This window comes from Sapajus apella, unplaced genomic scaffold, assembly GCF_009761245.1.
Source record: "Sapajus apella isolate SASKATOON/1434 unplaced genomic scaffold, GSC_monkey_1.0 scaffold34, whole genome shotgun sequence".
NCBI classification, from domain to species: Eukaryota; Metazoa; Chordata; class Mammalia; order Primates; family Cebidae; genus Sapajus; species Sapajus apella.
The window spans coordinates 22973302-22993722 of record NW_022436974.1 but is presented as its reverse complement, the minus strand read 5'-3'; the positions used below and the strand labels follow the sequence as shown (position 1 = coordinate 22993722).

Genomic DNA, 20421 nt, shown 5'->3' with positions numbered 1-20421 from the left:
GCAGGTGCAGAGTTATCTCTTTGTGTGGAGGTAGGTGATGAGCACTTCTGGAAATAAAGCACCAGGACCTTTTCATCTTAAGAAGTGAAAATTCCCTGGTCATTTTATCTCTGGCACTCTTCTTTGCCTGTGTCTGAGTGGAAAATGCAGCTAAGTAAATATCAAAATTAAAACACAATTTTTAGGTAATTTTCCACCTTGAGGCATCCTGACCCTGAGAGGCATAGGGCCCTCTGGAGTTCAGGATGCATTCCCTAGGTATCAGTTTCTCCCAAGACCTCAGTGCCAAAGTTTGCAGATTTCAACCGAAGAGCTATAGCTTCCTAGAGGAAGCTTCAACTTTACTGTACCCCAAATGGACATAAGCTTTCAATAAACTATAATATTAACCTGATTTATTAATATAAATCCATCCCAACCAAATCTAAAACCTATACACTTTCTTAAGCTATCAATGTAGTTGTTCAGATCAGAAGTTTTCCCTGAAACGATTATAAGGAGAGATTTCATTTGGAAGCACTCCTTGTTTTATAGCACAAGCTTCATCATGAATGTTATTTTATGTTATTTCAGGTACACAAGTGTTCATAAGTTTCTTGAAGGCAGAGATTGAAAGGATGCACAGACAGTGGAAAATAAACAGGATTTAGATTCTGAAGATACAGGTTAAAAATTCCAGCCTTTACTTATTAGCTTCGTGACCCTAATGAGTGTGTCTTAGTTTCCTTGTTTGTAAAACAGACCAAATTCTACCCACCTAACATAGTTACAGAGAGGAAAAGATAAATTAAGGTATATATGTTTTTAAAAATGTGTTATGTATAGATATCAAATTTTATCTTCTAATTGTTTTGAACATGTATCTCTCACGAGGCCTGTATTTGGGCATAATTCAATGCAAGTGACCATAGCAAGTAATTAAAATACCTCCTTTTTTTTTTTTTTTGGAGGGGGTAGCAGCTTTATTGAGATATAATTCACATCTCATACAATTCACCTATTTGACGTGCACAACTCAATGGTTTGTGCTATCTGTACAGAGCTGTGCAACCCTTGCCACAGTCAATTCTAGAACATTTTCATTACCTCAAATAGAAGTCCTGTACCCTTTATCCAGTGCCTCTGACCTAAGCAACTGTGAACTGACCTTCTGTCTGTACGGATGTGCCTACAGTCGTCCCTCAGAATCCACAAGGGATCGGTTCCAGGACCCTCATGGGTACCAAAATCCAGGAATGCTCAAGTCCCATCTGCATATTTTCGATCTGTGGGTGGTGGAATCTATGGGTGGAATATGTGGATGTGGAACCCACACATACAGACTGTATTCCGGGCCTTTCACATAAATGGACTCATAGGATATATGGCCGCCTTTTGCATCTGGCTTCTTTCACTCAGCATCATGTTTTCAAGGTTCATCCACGTGATCAGTAGTTCATTCCTATTTATGGCCAAATAACATTCCATTGTATGAATACACCCCATTTTGTTATCAATTCATCAGTTGATGGACACGTGAATCTGTTTTTATGCGAACATGAGTTTTCATTTCTCTGGTATTGATGCCCAAGAGTGCAATCGCTGGGTCATAGGGAAAGAGCACATTCTACTTTGTAAGAAACTGTCCACACAATCCAGTTTCTCTAAATCATTCTCAGCATTTTGTGTCATCACTATTTTTTATTTTAGCCATCCTGACAGTTTCATATATATTCGTTTAATTTTGCCCTCAGCAGAAATCTGATTTTCAGTGACATTTGCTGTAAGTCAGAGCCCTGAATACTCCCTCTTGGGCATTCCTTCTGTAGGCTGGCCAACGCTAGTTCTTCTATCTTGATATAATTTGGGTAGTTCCTGTCTCCCTGCTGAAGAGCTCTGGGGTCTCCCCCCTGTGGGCCAGGAAGGGGATGTTTGGCACCAGGATCTTGGAGGTGGTCTGCTTTCTGGGAACTTGTTTCTTCTGAGCTGATGTCACGGCTGGCTTAGTGGCTCGTTCTGAGATCCTCACTTCCAGCTTGTGGCCGTCCACGATGTGTCCCTGGAGCTGCCTGAGAGCTTTCTGGGCTTGCTCTGGCTTCCTGTATTCCACAAATCCAAGCCACACTGAAATCAGTGCTCCTGCTTTGTTCTTCTTGGAGATGGAGCAGCTCTTCACTGTCCCCACTTTGGAAAACACTTCCTTCAGCTTCTCCTCTGTTGTGTTAAAATTGAGATTCTTAATAAACAGAGTACAACCTGGGAGGCTCTCCTCTTCTTCTTCCTCTTCCTCCTCCTCCTCCTCTTCCCTCTTTGCTGAAGAATTGTCTGCTTCTTCCTCCGTTGGATTTTCATCTTCTGGGGTTTCACCATTGGACCCGGTTTCTGGCTCTGCTTGGTCCTTTTCCGTGGGTTCCGGAGGTGCGTCTTGGGGCTCTTTCTTCTGTGGGGCTGCGCCGGAGAAGACGCCGACCGGAGCCCACTCCAGATACAGAGGGATGTGGTGGAACTTGGAATAGGCCAGATGCCTGAAGGCCTTGCGGGCCTCCAGGGGCTCCAGGAACTCTATGATGGCGGTGATTCCACCCTCTGGCAGCAGCACGCGGCCCAGGCTGCCAAAAGGGCCGAAGGTCTCTTGCAGCTCGGCCGACGGGTGGCTGCCGGGAGGTTCTTCACCAGAATCACCATCTTGCTTCGCTCTGCTGCAGGCTGGCTGAAGGAATCCAGGCTGACCCCGTTGTCTATGAGGAAGCGCCGCACTTCCTGGACAAGCTGAATCTCCCCCAGAGCCATGCGTACGGCCACGCGGCCCTTGGTCTCATGGTCAAAAACTTGACTCTTGGTGGCGCTGTACTTCTGTGAGATGGGATCGGCCACGGCATTCGGCCCCATGAATAACGTGTTCCAGTTGTGAGAGCTGGTGCTGTTGGCTTTGTCCTGGGCCTCCTTCTTCTTCTTGCAGGACGACGATCCCAGTGCACTGGCATCTTTGCTAGTTTCCTTCTTGATGGTAGACGGTAGCACATGGAGCATTCTGCCCTGGAATACCTGCCCATCCACCTCCGAGTAGGCCTTCACAGCATGCTCAGGGAACATGAAGGTGACGAATGCAAAACCCTTGGGCTTCTTGGTCAGGCTGTCGTTGGGGTAGTGGAGCTCAGACAGGGGACCGTATCTGGAGAAGAGCTTCTCCAGGTCCTCCTCAGTGCTGGTGTAGGGCAGGTTCCATACAAAGAGCCTTCCAGACCCGGCCAGGTCCTCCTCCTCTTCGTTCTCCCCGAGCATCCGGCCTTGCCAGGATTTGGTGCTATTCTTTGGCGGACCCTCGATGGTGGGGACGTTCTTTTCCCTGAACACCTCAATGTGGCGCCCACCCATGTTCTCCCGGTTGCATTTCAGAGCTTTCTTCACTTCCTCTTCGTTGCTGAAATCCACAAAGATGTACCCTGTTTTTATTCCCATGACCGTTTCTCACAATTCGAATGGCCACTGGCTTCAGGGGCGCCAGGAATTTCAAAACATTTTTCTCTGTGACGTTGAACGGGGCTCCCTGCAGTTTCACGGTGCGGCAGGTGCTGGGTTCCTTTGCTGGTTTTTCTGCCTCGACTCTGGCCTCCAGTGGCCTCTTTTTCCCAGCTGGCATTCCTTGCTCTTGGCCTACACCCTTGCCGTCTCTTTCCTGCAGGGCTGGAGTGGTGGAGGAACCCTCTTCCTCGACCTCATTCCCTTCATCACAGTGCACGGCTTCATCTTCACTTTCCTCTTCCTCTGAGGAAGGGGATGACCCGGACTTCACCATCTTGGACTTCAGGTAGTCCATGTCCGACAGCTCCTTCTGCACAGCTGCCTTCCTTTTGAGGTTTGCCTCTTCTTCCAGGTCCTCCCCAGCTCCCTCCTCCTCACTCTCCTGCCCGGAATCGGAGTCGAAGTTCAGGTAGTCGCTGGCCGGCTTGCTCTTCCCTTTTGAGGCGTCATTATCCAGGCCATCGTTCACCCAAGTGGCTGCCTGCACTGGCCTCTGATGGACCGACAGAAACTCCTGGAATTCTGTATCCTCCTTCTCCAATTGACCTGCCACTGTTTTCTTTTTCTCGTCTTTCTTAATTTCTGGAGTAGCAGAGTCTTTTGGAGGCTGCTTGGGCTGGCTTGGTTTCTGGGCATGTTTGCTCCAGGCTCTGGGTTTTGTCGGGTCCCGAACGACTTGCAGAACTTCACTGTGATCTGGGATGTATCAATAAAGCTCTTGTTAAAATGCTTCCGTGCCTTTTGGGCCTCTTCCTCCGTCTTGAAGCCGATAAAGCCAAACTTGCGGAACTTGCCATCTTTGGTGAACTTCAGGCTGCAGTCCGTCAGCGTGCCGAAGGCGGCAAACAGCTGCCTGAAATGCTCCTTCTTCATCCCACTTGGGAGGTTCTTCACAATCAGTTGCGACATGGCGCAGGGTCCCCACTGTTTTGATTCCAACACGACTGAACAGTGCTTCCATCAACAACTTTCACGCTATCGCCCTGGGCAAAAGGGCTGTAAAAATACCTCCTAATAAAAATTAAAATATCTCCTAATATTTATGTAGGAGACAATATTAATGGGCAACAAAACCATGCACTCCACGTTATATACAGCACCCTTCCATGAACTCATAACCTTGAAAAAACTACCTTTCCAACTCAGTCACTAAGAGTAGCCCATGGCAGCAACATGAACACTACAACCTCTCATGTGCACCCAGAGTTCTAGAAGTGGTCCTTTGCATTATTTTCGACCAAAGGAATCAGAACTCTCTGGAAAGGGGTTGATTCTACGTTGGGAAGTAGTAATAATAATAATAACAATAAAGATAAGATTGAAAATTCTTTTTATTCATTAATAAAGGCAAAGTTGCTTTAAAATATATCACAGAATTGTGTGTGAAATTTGTGATGGGGGGAAAAAAGGAAAAAAATAAATCACAGAAAAAAAAAAAATGTTAAGAACTTGGCCAGGCGTGGTGGCTCACACCTGTAATCCCAGCACTTTGGGAGGCCAAGGTGGGAGGGAAGATCCCTTGAGCACACGAGTTTCAGACCAGCAAGAGTAAGATGGTGAGATCCCATCTCTACAAAAAATGTTAAAGAGAGAAAAAGAGAGAGATGTTGAGTCAAAAAGATATGATTTAAAGGGGCTCCCACTGTCCAAGTTATAACATTTTAATTTTATAACTAATTGAACCTGTGAAAATATGAGTTGATGATATTCAATGGAATTAAGTATATGAAAGTTCTTTTTTTAAAACAAGATAAGTGAGAATATAACAGTGTGATGGGTTATTTTAGGTGCCAACTTGACTGGGTTAAGGGATACCCAGATAGTTGATAAAGCATTTTTTCTGGATATGTCTGTGAGGGTGTTTCTGGAAGAGATTGGCATTTGAATCACTGAACTGAGTATGGAAGATTTACTCTCATGCAATGTGGGTTAGAACCATTCAATTTGTTGAGAGCCTGGAAAGAACAAAGAGGCAGAGGGAAAGTGTTCTCTTTTCTGAAGCTGAGACACCCATCTTTCTCTGCCCCTGGATATCGGAACTCCAGATGCTTGGGCCTGTAACACTTATAATACTAGACATGTTATAAGTGTTAAAACAGGGAGAGACAGTATAAATAATTAAGGAAACGAGCTATTATACCTTGAGGAGGGAGTCAAAAATATGCCAGGATGAAAGAGGAGAAAGACAGTCTAGATTTCAAGCACAGGAGGCATAGAAAGAAAGAAAGGGTCTATGGGAAGTGGAGGGTGCAGTGAGCTGTGACTGAGACACTGCACTCCAGGCTAGGCGACAGAGCAAGACCCCTACTCAAAGAAAGATGGGGCATCTTTGATGTGATTATGCGAAAGGATGTGGGGAGGGAGGTCACTGCAAATGACCTGATACAAGATAGGATCCTGGAGGACTTGAATGTTGCCATTATCAAGGAGTTTGAACTTAGCATCTACGTGACTAGAAGAAACAGGATCAGATCTAGGTTTTAAGAAAATACAACCAAGCTATACACAACAACTTGAGTGAATTTTACAAACAGAATGCTGAGAGAAGGAAGCAAGAATAAAAATGTGTTTTCATTTATCTGAAGTTCAAAAATAAACAAAACTAACAATATTACTTGAGAATATATACGCTTATGGTAAAACAGCAAACAAGAGCAAGAACATGATTACCACCAAAGTCATGAGACTTGAAAGAGGGAATGGGGTAAAGTAAGAAGAGTATGATTGGAAAGAGACATTCAGGGATTTCTGGTGTACTGGCAATTTTTTGACATGGGTGGTAAGTTATACGGGTGTTTCCATTATAGTACAGTATATATTTTGTGTAATTTTTGTATGTGTATTACATTTCACAATAAAAAGCTGAAGACATAGTTGGAAACACCCTGGAAGGATGCTGAGGGTGGGAAAAGTCTAGAGACAGGAAGAGAAATTAACAGCTACTCATAATAGTACAGGCAAGGGAGAGCCTGAGTAATGTCATTGGTAGTGGGGACAGAAAAAAAAAGGGTTTTGAGAATTACTTAGGAGTTAGGTCTTAGTGACCCATTAGAAATGGAAACTGTGGGAAAGAGGAGAGTCAAAAGTAGCTGCCAGATTTTTAAACTTTCAAGCTTGGGAGATCAGATGACAGCTAGGGAAATACTAAGAGTAGCAGACTCATGCAATTAAACAAAATGAAATGTGATTCACATGACATACAGTCTACCATGTACAGTGTACAATTCAGTAGCTTTTAGTATACTTGCAAGGTTGTACTACCATCACCACTATTTAATTCCAGAATATTTTCATTACCCAAAAATAAATTCTGTGCTAATTAACAGCCTTTCCCCAGTCCCTGTCCCCCTCCCCAGGCTTCATGTAATTTTAAGAGAATAAAATCTTGTGGTTAAACGCCGCCCACTTTTTTTAAAAAACTGAGACAGGGTCTCGGTCTGTTGCCCAGGTTGGAGTACAGTGGCACAATCACGGCTCACTGCAACCTCATCCGCCCCAGGGTTCAGGAGATCCTCCCACCTCAGCCCCCTGAGTAGCTGGGACTTAACAAGCACATGCCACCACGCCTGGCTAATATATATATTTTTAATTTGTCTTGACAGAGCAACAGTGATATTCAATTGGTCTGAGCAGCACAATCCCCAAGATCTTAATGTGCTTCTCTATTTTACAAAGTGGAGAGCTCTGAGAAAACAGAAAAGCTGCTTTTCTCAGGATATAGAGTGTAACATCCCGTTTCCTAGTTCTACCTTGACTAGGAACTCAAGTTAACAGAGAGACATCAAGGGTGACAGAAATAGGTGTCTCGTTATGGTGGCTTTCATTCAGTACCAGTACTGTTCACTTTGGGGAGGGTTAGAAATATCAGTATGTGGTGGTGGCGGTGGTGGTGGTGGGGTAAGTTGTCGTAATGTCTGGAAAACCTTATAAGCATTAGAGGGCAGAGGACAGGTATATTAACCTCAAACCATGCATAGGATAAAGTCTTGCATCACAAAGAATTGCCCCACCTACAATTCAGATACAGTCCTCTGAGAAACAGTGGGGGCAGAATTCCTATTATTTCTGCAAGTACAAAAACCAAAATGGAAGCTATGATCTCTAAGTGGGAACCAGGCCCAAGAATTTGTGGTTAAAAATAGCTTAGAGAACAGAAGATTTAAATGAGCTCACAGTGAAAAGGGTTATTAATAGAAAGCTCAGATATTAATAGTGATGAATCTCAGTTTGCCAAGGCAAACTGCAGACCAGGCCTGGTGTTCCAGCACCACTGTCCTCGAGTCCCTGCTGTGTGTAACAGCTGAGGCTCCCTGAGCCTCGTAGCCCCCATCAGAAAGAGGACCCTTGTGGGTATGTCCTACAGTTCATTCTAAAAAAATAAGAAGGGCCATTAGGGAGCTTTCTATATAGGAAAAAAGTTTGATTCGTCTCCCCACTAAAGCTTTTTTCTGTCTCTACACTGATTTTGTATGAAATTCTGCTACTGAAGAACCCTGTTAAAATTAGCAATTTACTTTCAAACATTTATTATGTGCGAAGTTCCGGGAAGCAGGGGGAACAGGACAAGACAGCCCTCAGACTAAAAGGGCTTCTGTTCTAGTGGCGAAGTTAAAATATGGGCACAACTCCATAAAATATACATCTGCCAGTACAACGTACTTAAGTAGAAATAATTTACTATGTGAAAGTTAAATTTTTCTTTCCCCCATATTTATTGAACACTTATTAGGCACATTTTATATGCCTGAAAATAAGATTTGGGGTCAGCTTCATTACTTAAGAACTACATAAACATGGGCTCTTTCATATACCTAAGCCTCAGTTTCAATTACAAAATGAAGAGGATAATCCTGACAGCTTTGTCACAGGAATCAAATAAGGTAATAGAAGTTAAACGTTCCCAGCACTTTGGGAGGCCGAGGCGGCTGGATCACGAGGTCAAGAGATTGAGACCAGCCTGGCCAACAGGGTGAAACCCCATCTCTACTAAAAATACAAAAAAAAAATTAGCTGGGCGTGGTGGTGCACGCCTGTAGTCCCAGCTACTCTGGAGGCGGAGGCAGGAGAATTGCTTGAACTCAGGAGGCGGAGGTTGCAGTGAGGCGAGGTTGCACCACTGCACTCCAGCCTGGTGCCTGGTGATGGAGTGAGACTCTGTCTCAAAAAAAAAAAAAAAGAAATTAAAGGTTTTTTTTTTTTTCCCTTAAAGAATATTTTATAAACTCTATACATATAAACTTTTCTATAAAGTTCGATTATAGAAAAGGGAGAATTTGTATTTGATACAAGAACAGTTCAACAAAGGAGGCAGCATTTGAACTGGGCTTCTAACATACAGTTAGGATAGTTAATGCATTACACCAAAAGTAATAAATTATTCAGTAAGCTTTCATTAAGCCACTACAACAAATAACAACAAAAGCCTCTATGTGCCAGGCTGTGGGCTGGGCAGATGTATTGGTACTATTTATTATACTGCTTTTAAATTGCCTCGATACACTTGTTTATTCATTAATTCTTTCCATAAATACCTAAGATACAATTAGTTTGCTAGTGTAGCAAGACACCTAGAAAGCCTGAGGCAACTGGACTTGGAGCGAGGTGGTAGTCAGATTCGAGGCTGTGGGCAAGAAGAGGTGCTTACTGAAGCTCAATCCCACTAGGTCATGCAGAGGCCAGAGCCCCAAGGCCCTGAGATGGGGTGGGAGGCACAGGAAAGAGGCATAGCAGGGTTCCACTGAGAATTTTACCTAATAAACAGTGCTGTCCAGTGCAGGCTCTATTGACAGACATTGGCTTCATGCCTGGCTGCAAATGATTGGGAATACTAACCTTCCTCCCATGTCTAGGCTTGAAAGCCCTTTACCTGGGTCCATGTCACAGGGCAGAACACTGTGTAAGATACCCTGAACTGAGGGCACAACTAACTGAATGCACTTGGTATTTAGTGTAAACTCTGAGCCAACATGACCTGTGGAGTATTAAAAAAAAAAAAAAAAAAAAAAAAAAAGGTTATTTCCCTACAGTTCCTCAATAAGAAAGCAGGAGGGAAACGAGAGGGAGATTTTGGGGTTTCTCGAAGCTGTGTGGTCTTTATCACGGCCACAACAACAAAAACAAAACACAGTTGCTCTGGACCAGGCACTCTCCTGAGCACTTTACATATAAGAGCTCATTCCACCCTTACAACTATCCCATGAGTTGTTACTATTATTATCCCATTTTAAAGATAAAGAAAGTGGGAGCATGAAGTGATTAAGTAACTTAATTGTAGATATAAAGTTATAAATCGGCAAAGCAAGGACTTAATGACTCTCTGTTCTGGGCTCTTTTTGCTCACCAAGACCTGCCTCACATGTCTCAGACAGAAAAGTACTGAAACTTCTCAGATCTGGTGTCCTCAACTCCCAACAAGGGTGGTAGAAACAGGAACTAAAAAATGTGTGTGTGTGTGTGTGTGTGTGTGTGTGTGTGTGTGTGTGTGTAATATAAAACATGATATAATGTTTCATGTTAACTCAGAGAATGTTTAAGTGGTGATCTGTCAGTCCTTGGTGTGCTATTTACTCTGTGATCACCCCATCTCAAGCAAGTTTCTTGGCTTCTCTAAGACTCATGAAGAAGGCGTCATCTACTCTATTTATCTTATAAGGTTGTCATGAGATTTTGATGTGTATAGCCTTAGTGTGTTCTCTGGGATCACTCTAAAGCTTTTTTTTTCCAGCATATTTTTTTTCATTTCTTCATGTGGTTTGGATCAATGCAGCTGCCAGATAAACAGTGGTACCTACCACAATAAAGCAAAGACTGAATCCGAATCCCGGACTGTTGAGAATATTAATGGCCACTCCTCTTTTACATGTGAGTCCTGTCAAAGCACCTCATGTGATGCCTGCCTGACTCAAGGTTGAATCAGTGATTTCTTTACTTCCTCTCCTGGCTTTGTGCTTCTAAAGGTGAACTACATGGGGCTTGATGCTCCCAAATCCTGAGGCTAAGGAATAACCCAGCCAGGAACAGGACACAGAACTCTGGTATTCCCCCATCTCAGGATCACCAGGGATCATGTGCAAGACCCACAGCCTCCCTATGATTCAGTTTCCCCACCCCTCCAATAGGCTGATTCATTTGTTCAGGGTACACCATGGAGTCCTGCCAAATGCAAATAAACTGTCTATGGGGCATGTGCCAAGCTTTTCTGGGAGCAGGCTCATTACTGCCATAGTCACTACAACAAATAACAACAAAAGCCTCTAGGTGGAAATTACCACACATAATAAACTTAATTTAAGAAACACTGAAGACACCCTTAGTTGCATTTTAATTTACACAGCACCATTTATCACACAAGAGCCCTGGGGCCTCTACAAATTGAAAATAAGACATCAGTACAGATTAGCTTCTACTATGCCTCAGTGATCCTACCAACTTAAATCCACCTACCAAAAAATGTGAAGAGAACGCATGAAAGTCTGTAGAAAGAATAATGGAAAAGAAGCCACGGTCTGAAAAACATGGCAGAACTCTAAGTTTTAGTTCTAGTTGGGTTATTCAGCTAGTTAATCTCTGGATGTGGGATTGTCAAATCCCATGCAATTCACCCATAAAAGCACAAAGCCAGGAGGGGAAGTAAAGGAACCATTCATCGAGCCCTGAGTCAGGCAGGCATCACATGAGGTGCTTGACATAGGACTTGCATGTAAAACAGGAGTGGCCATTAATATTCCCAACAGTACAGGGCAGAACTATTGTGATGGTACTTGCAAGCCTCTTTTCCAAAGTAATACACTGAAAGTGTTTGAGCAGTGACAAAAACACCATATAGACAGACAAGTAATGGTAGCTTTCATTGTGCCCCATATGACATGCTAAAATTCTTCACTCACATTGTCTCATTTTTTTCCTGCCTCAGGTTTATTTGCACAAATAGCACAGGAGGACCCCAGCCCCATGCAGAGGGCAGCCCAAAGCTGGGGGGGGATGAGGGGCGGGTCACATCAGCCCTTCTGTCCTCACATTGGCAGACAGAGATATCTACTCTAAAGCCTTTGTAGGGGCCTGGGCACCTTTGGGAGCCTGAGCTGGAACTGCAGCTGGAGCTACAGCCTGGGCTTTGGTTTGATCCTTGGCTTTGACCTTGGCCTTTGGCCAGCATAGCCTGAGCCCCTTGGCAATGTGGGCATGAGCACACTTCCCAAGCTTGGGGTGGGCAATGTAGGCAAGTCGATCGAGCTTGTGGCTGACATCTTTTGGGATCTTGGACTTAACCTTTTTGGGCTTTACTAGTGCATTGATAGCCTCAGCATCTGCACTCATGGCCTTGGCGTTGTTGGCCGGCGTCTTCTTTAGGCCCTTCTTGTTGTGCTTCTTGGCAAAGCACATGTTCCTCAGGAACTTGGGGTCCATCCCCTTAAGAGATTTGTATCTTTGTGATCGGGGTTTCTTAATACCATTTCTGAGCCATTTTCGGGACTGGTTGTGTGAGGTGTGGTTCTTGGACTTGGCCACATCTGCACCTAAGCTGCGGCTCCGAAGCGCCTAGAACCATATTGTCTCATTTTCAATACTCACAACCACTTAGAAAGTAGATCCTATTATCCTCATTTTGTAGATGAACAAACTGAGTAGCTTAAAGTGGTTAAGCATCTTGCCTGATGTCAGTCCCCTAGGCTTAAGTCCCATCTTGATCTCCTGCTAGTAGTTATGTGATTTCAGCCAAACCCCTCAACTTTGCTCTGCTTTAGTATCTTAATAGTAAAATGGAGGTAAAACAAGTCTTCCCTGTCATTCACTGAATGCTACAAGTATAACATGTTATACAGAATATTAAAGTGTCAAGTGTATATAAAAGCATCCTGCTTTCTCCCAGCTAGATTGCAATCACTGGTGGATGGAGACCAGGCCACATGCTTATTTTAAATCCCTGAAAATAAGACTATATTGCGTATGTGGAATGATTATGCAAAGGAACAAAAACTGTTTAGTCATCTTTTTGACACATTTACAGAGCAGCCACCTCTGTGCCATAATACTACTGGGACGCAGAGGTGAACAGGTGCCCCCACCATCAAGAGGCCTTGGAGAAAAACCGTAGCACACTAAAGGTAAAGTGAATAAAATGATCATGGTCTGTAAAGGCAGGGCTTGCTATGGGAGGAGTGAGAACTAACATGGCTCCATTATAGCTTCACAGTGGCAGGACGGGAGAGACAGCAGTTAAAGCTCAGAAAACAGGTTGCACACGGACTGTAGAAAAGCTTTCAAAGAGTTTCAAAAGGGACAGTAAACCGAAGGAGCTAATTGAGAGAATAAGAGAAGGAAGGAGAGTAAAAGGGCCAGGGGAGGAGGTCTCTGACTGAACTATAAACACACTTCAAAGTTCTGCTCACGGCCAGCTGCCTATTCAAATCTTGTTTTATTTTGTTTTGCTTTTCCTCTCATTTTCTCACATTATTTCAAAATGGCTTTTCCCTGCCCTTTAAATATCTTTGACCTGCCAAGGATAGCAAGGAGCCTGCTTTTAAGGGATCCTCAAGGATATTTCACCTTCTGTTTTCTCATCTATACAGTAGTTACAACACATCCGAGGATTATCACACACATACAACAAAATAACAGAACTTTGTAGCAAATAGTGCCGGTCATCTACATGCAAAAAACTGCTGGACCCTTATACCATATATAAAAGTTAACTCAAAATGGACCAAAGACCTAAATGTAAGAATGACAACGATTAACGTCTCAGAAGAAAACATGGAAGAAATGTTTCATGACACTGGATTTGACAGTGTTTTCTTGGATATGACACCAAAGGTATGGGTAAAAAGGAAAAAATAAATTGGACCACATCAAAATTTAAAACTTTTGTGAATCAAAGGGCACAGTCAACCAACTAAAAAGAGAATCCACTGAATGGAAGAAAATATTTGCAAATCACACATCTGGTAAAGGATTTGTGATGGTTAATATTAGGTGTTAACGTGATTAGATTAAAGGATGCTTAGACGGCTGGTGAAGTGTTGTTTTTGGGTGTGTCTGTGAAGGTGTTGGGAGGACCCACCCTCAATGTGGATGGGTACCATCCAATTGACTGACAGCCTGATAGTGAGGCTAAAGAAGGTGGGATAAGCTTGCTTGCTGAGTCTCCTGGTTTTCTTCTCCCAACTCACCATTCCCCCATCATACTGGATGATTCCTCCCGCTCCTTCTGTCCTTGGACATCAGAATCCAGGTTCTTTGGCCTTTAGACTCTGGGACTTGCATGGGGCGGGGGGTTGGGGGAAACGTATCAGGCCTTTGGGACTGACTTAAAGGCTGCAGTGTTGGTTTCCCTGGTTTTGAGGCTTTCAGACCCAGACTGAGCCACTACTGGCTTCTCTCTTCCCCAGCTTGCAGATGGCCTCTTGTAGGACTTTGTGTTATAATTGTGTAAGCCAGTTCTCCCGAATAAACTTCCTTTCATATAAAAATATATTCTATTACTTCTGTCCCTCTGGAGAATGCTGACTGGTATAGGATTATAAGGGGTTAATAGCTAGAATATATAAAGAACTACTATAACAACAACAAAAACAAACAACCTAACTAAAAATGGATAAAGGACTTGAACAGACGTTTTTCCAAAAAAGGAATACAAAATAGCCAACAAGCACATGAAAAGATGCTCATGTTACTAATCATTAGGGAAATGCAAATCAAAACAATGAAATACTACCTTGCACCTATTAACATGGCTACTATAAAAAAAAAGAATTAAGTGTTTGTAAGAATGTGGAGACACTGGAACCCTTGTGCAATGTTCGTGGGGATATAAAATGATGCAGCTGCTATAGAAGAGAGTATGGCAATTCCTCAAAAAATTGCAATTAGAATTACCATATGATCTAATAATTCTACTTTTGGATACAGGCCCCCAAAAATTGAAAGCAGAGATGCAAACACATTATTTTTACACCTATATTAATTGCAACAATAGTCAGAATAGCCAAAAGGTAGAAGGTACGCACGTCACTGATGGATGAATGGAGATACAAAACAAAGTATATGCACACAATGGAATATTATTCAGCTTAAAAAGGAAGGAAATTCTGGCACATGCTACAGCAGGCATGAACCTTAAGGGCATTATGCTAAGTCAAATAATAAGTTAGAAAAAGACAAATACCATACGATTCCACTTACATGACAAACCTATAGTGGCCAAATTCAGAGAGACAGAAAGTGTAACAGTAACAGGGGTTATTGGGGACTGAGGAACTGGAGGAATAGGGCATCAAATATCTAATGGGTATAGTTTCAGTTTGGGAAGCTGAAAGGAGTTTTGGAGGCGGATGGTGGTGAGGGTTGCACCATATGAATGCACTGAACATCACTGAAATATACACTTAAAAATGACTATGATGGTAAACTTTATGTTACATGTATTTTATCACAATAAAAAAAGAAATAATTTCTAAAAAGGTAACATATATTAAGCATTCTGCAAAGAATTTTGGCAATCAATCTTTACTCCTTCCTTCCTCCTGATGCAATCCTTTGTTTCAAGGTTCTTTTTAAGTTACCTAAGGGGATCAGCCCTAACCACCCCTGCCACTATATCTGGCTGAGCATCCCAGAGCGAAGTCTTTTCTTCTATGGGCTTTAGTTTTGTCAAGCATTAAAAAAGAAGAAAAAGAAGATTAAACTATATTACATTTCCTTGTAACTCTAAAACTAAGAACACACTGAAGGTAAAAGAACTTAGAAACAGGCTAGCAGGAAGGAAGGAAATGAGATATTCTGGTGCATTTATTATATGTCAAATACTGTACTAAGGGCTGGGGACCCACAAATGCAAATATACAAAAGGAAGATAATTCCTGATTTAGGGGAAAATAATAACAGAAATCACAATCTTGTATATAGGAGGGTTACAGGAACAGCACTGATTACCTACCAGAGGAAATCCAGGGAAAATCCATCACAGAGGTGATAACTGAGGGGGACTTCTCTTTGAGGAGGGAGGTGAGGGGATTAGGAGTGAATCCGGTGGAACAGAGGCAGAAGGGCTATCAGGTGGAGGGACCAGCACAAGCACTTTACAAAGAGTGCACGCATTAGTCAGGGTCCCAGCACAGTCCAGAGAAGGGTAGGGAGCCATTCTGGGAAGACACTTTGAGATTTGATTGCTAAACGCTCAAAAAAGCTGGGAAAAGGAGTTTGGATTCTATCCTGAAGGCAGTGGGGGACCACCGACAGTTTTAACTGGAGAGGGATAAGATCCAGTATACATGTTAGAAATATCACTTTGGCAACAGCATAGATGAGGATAGATTAAGGGAAACAGGAAGCCCAGACAAAACAGGATGAGGGCCTGAACAATGGCAGTGGCAGTAGGAAAGGAGAGGAAAGAAAGATTTCTTTGCCTCAAGCAGCTCCCATAGATAAAGGCAGGAATGGTGCGCAAACTCCAGAAGGTTGGCTCTTAAACACCAGGGACCTTGAACCACGTTCTTATTTCTAAACAGTTTCTGACAAATTCTGAATGTCCCCGGGTCCAGGGCAATCACTCAAAGGGAGGAAACTGGCATAAAAGTTAATCTGTTTCAGCTGCTATGCTATCCTCCGCCCCTTCGCACCAGAAATAATGGGAGGCAGCACTGGAAAAAGGAGCATCTGGATGTAGTAAAGACCCATCCCTTCCCGCGCTGGAGCTGTTGGCTCATCCCTGGAAATCACAACAATCAAGAATGGAGAATCGTTCTTTTCATCCCTTCTCACAGCATTATCCCAGCAACCTCATCCCCTAACAATGGTGTGGTTTGTGTTATGTTTTCCCTCCATCCCTGCCCCTCCCTGCCGCTGCACAACAGAGATGCTGTGCCCCAGAGGCTGCTGAGGTTGCAGGCCCAACTCTGAACAAGTCTTTGAGGGTTTGGATGCTCCCTCAGAAGGAGCTGCATGAATAATCAGATGAAAAAGACCAAACCTTAACTAAAAGGAGTGGGGAAGAGCCATTCTTTCCTCCACTAAGCCAGCAAAAAGATTTTCATGACACTTGCCAGTAGTGTGATAAAACAGACACTGTTTTATGTAGCTCTGAACTATTTATTGGTATTATGTGTTTGGAAAATAATTTGGCAGTATGTCAAATACCTCAAAAATGTTCATCCCTTTTTGCCCAATAATTCTCATTTCTAGCATCTGACTTTAAGGTAATTCAAAGGAAAGAAAAAGGTGTATGTATGTACATACTGCAGTACTAGCTGAGGGTAAAAGTGGTAAAGTTTCTTTTCTTTAGGGTTTTTTTCTCCCATGTCTTCCTCTCTAACTTATCCTTAGGCATGATAATGTTCATGTCCATGGCTCTTGACAGAAACAGGTATAATAACAGAAACTGGAATCTCTCACCCATGTGCACACTAAACAAGATCTGCTATAAAAAATAATTTACTATATAACTATACTTAGCAAACAACCACATTTGAGGCCTTTTCATTTTATGGGATATAAAATTATTAAAAAGCACTTAAAATAAAAAATTAATTTACACATTTATTATTCTATTGCATACCAGGCACTGCGCTAGGGGCTAAGGATATAGCAGTAAACAAAACAGGCATAGTTCATAATCTCAGAGTCAAGTATCTGGCAGAGATATAAAAAACCAAATTTTTTTTTTTTTGAAACTGAGTCTTGCTCTGTGAAGGTGGAGTGCTGGAGTGTAGTGGTATGATCTCAGCTCACTGCAACCTCTGCTTCCCGGGTTCAAGCACTTCCCCTGCCTCAGCTTCCCGAGTAGCTGGGATTACAGGTACACGTCACCATGCCGGCTAATTTTTGTATTTTTGTGGAGACCAGATTTCACCATGTTGGCCAGGCTGGTCTCGAACTCCTGGCCTCAAATGATCTGTCCACCCTGGCCTCCCAAAGTGCTAGGATTATAGGTGTGATCTACTGCACCCAGCTGAGAAGAAACAGATAATTTTGAAAAACAATTTTATTTTCTTTTTTTCTAGAGATGGGAGTCTCACTGTGTTGCCCAGGCATGATTTGAGCTCTTTGGCTCAAGCAATCTTCTTGCCTCAGCCTCCCAGTAGCTGGGATTACAGGTATGTGCCATCATGCCCAGCTAAGATATAGGTAATTATGATAAAGCATGATCAATATTATGATCAAGGAAAATACCACGAGAATGAATAGCAAGGAATAGGGTCTTTTCCTTGTTGAATGTAGGAAGAAGTTAAGGAATTTGGACATCATCCTAAGGACAACAGAAAAGAGGAGTGCTATGGCTGGCTATGTGTTCTAGAAAGATCACTCTGGCTGGTGTGTGAAAAGCTTGAGAAGAACAAGCTGAGTGTCAGTTACATTAACTGCGAGACGTTTTTCTTTTTTGAGACAGGGTATTACTCTGTTACCCAGGCTGGAGTGTAGTGGTGATAGACAGCTAACTGTAACCTCCCATGTAGCTGTGATTACAGGTGTTCATCACCACACCTGGCTAATGCGTGTGTGTGTGTATTTATATTTGGTAGAGATGGGGTTTTTGTCATGTTGCTCAGGCTGATCTCAAACTCCTGGGCTCAAGTGATTCACCTGCCGTGGCCTCCTAAAGTACTGGGATTACAGCAGTGAGTCACTGTGCCTCGCCTCAATTGGGAGATATTAGAGTCCCAGTAAGAAATGATGGCTTAAACTATGGTGGGCATGGAGAGAGAGACAGAGATATGGTAACGCAAAAGAGATATTTAACAGATCAATTTCTTAGTCATTGCTGGAATGTGGGGGTTGAGACAGAGTGAAGAATGACTTAACAGGTTTCTAGCTTGAGCCAACTATGACATCTACTGACGCAGGTTTCCTGGAGCAAAGGACATCTACTATAGGGCATATGATACTGAGTTCAATTTTAGACATTTAGAATCGGAGGGTCTTCAAGACATCCTTGTGGAGCTAAGCTGCAGGCCAAGGATTTGGTCCAAAAAGTTCATGCATAGGTAGGAGATGTAAATTTGGATGTCATCTGGATATAGGAATGGTAACTGAAGAAAATGGGGGTGGATATGAACACCCCTGTACCAAGGACTTATTAACCTTAGCTTGGTACTAAGGGCTGAGAGAGAGGAAAGAAGGGGAACAGAGATTTGCCACATCACTCCTTCCAGGATGCTCTCCCACAATCTCCCATCTATCCCTAGCTGACGGAAACAACCCATAGCAATGGTTTAGTCTACCTCCTGCTTATCTCTATTAAACTTATCACTTTATGTTATATTTTTTGGCTGAATTACCTCTTTACTATAGATGTGATTTTAAGTTCTTTGCAGGCAGGAATAATGGCTCATGTCTTTTTACTCCTAGCCCACAGCAGTGTGGAGTATGTATGCAGTAAAGAGAATTGATTCCTGTAATTAAGAGATGCAGTACAGATCACACTGCATTTCCTCTAAATATCTCTCATTTTATAAACATTATACTAAAGGAGGGAGAAGACTAGATGTATGATTTAACCAAAATTCAGTTTTTGGAAAACTTTTGAAAAGTACTCCACTTGCATTTAAAAAATGACATATTCTTCAAAGATGAAGGCATCACATTACTCAACTTTCAAACTATACTACAAGGCTATAGTAAACAAAATAGCATGATATTGTTACAAAAACAGACACCCAGACCAATGGAACAGAATAGGGAACCCAGACATAAAGCCACACATCTACAACAAACTGATCTGTGACAAAGTTAAACAAACAAAAAAAATCAATGGGGAAAGACTTTTCAATAAATGGTGCTGGAATGGGCTAAACATATGCAGAATAAAACTGTACTCCTACATATCATGATACACAAATATTAACTCAAGATAGATTAAAGACTTAAATGTAAGATCTTGGCCAGGCACAGTGGCTCATGCCTGTAATCCCAGCACCCTGGGAGGCTGAGGAGGGTGAGTCATCTGAGGTCAAGACTTTGAGACCAGCCTGGCCAATACGGTGAAACCTTGCCTCTACTATAAATACAAAAATTGGCCGGGCATGGTGGCACACACCTGTAATCCCAGCTACTCAGGGGGCTGAGGCAGGAGAATTACTTGAACCCAGGAGGCAGAGGTTGCAGTGAGCCCAAATCATGCCACTGCTCTCCAGGCTGGGTGACAGAGGGAGCCTCTTTTTTTTTTTTTTTTTTTTTTTTTTTTTTGAGACGGAGTTTTGCTCTTGTTACCCAGGCTGGAGTGCAATGGCGCAATCTCGGCTCACCGCAACTTCCGCCTCCTGGGTTCAGGCAATTCTCCTGCCTCAGCCTCCTGAGTAGCTGGGATTACAGGCACGCGCCACCATGCCCAGCTAATGTTTTTGTATTTTTAGTAGAGACGGGGCTTCACCATGTTGACCAGGATGGTCTCGATCTCTTGACTTCGTGATCCACCCGCCTCGGCCTCCCAAAGTGCTGGGATTACAGGCGTGAGCCACCACGCCCGGCCTGAGACTCTTTCTTTAAAAAAAAAAAAAAAAAAGTAAGATCTCAAACTATAAAAATCCTGGAATAAAATCTAGAAAATACCCTTCTTTACATCAGCCTTGGCAAGGAATTTATGCCTAAGTCTTCAAAAGCAATTACAATAAAAACAAAAATTGACAAGTGGGACCTAATTAAACGAAAGAGCTTATACACAGCAAAAGAAACTATCAAAAGAGTAAACAGACAACCTACAGAATGAGAGAAAATATTTGTAAACTATGCATCTGACAAACGACTAATAGCAAGAATCTTTATATAAGAACTGAAATAATTCAGTAAGAAAAACGCAAATAATACCATTATAAAGTAGGCAAAGGACATGAACAGACACTTCTCAAAAAATGACATACAAGGGTCCAACAAACATTTAAAAATGCTCAAATATAACTAATCATCAGAGAAATGCAACTCAAAACCACA

At 42.7% G+C, this 20421-nt stretch overlaps 1 protein-coding gene and 1 pseudogene across 2 annotated transcripts in view; both read right to left on the bottom strand.

Moving 5' to 3' along the window:
• GAB2 (GRB2 associated binding protein 2) overlaps nt 1-20421 on the bottom strand; it is a 213465-nt gene that overhangs the window by 89061 nt on the left and 103983 nt on the right. The window lies entirely within an intron of this gene.
• LOC116563274 lies at nt 859-8486 on the bottom strand (annotated as a pseudogene).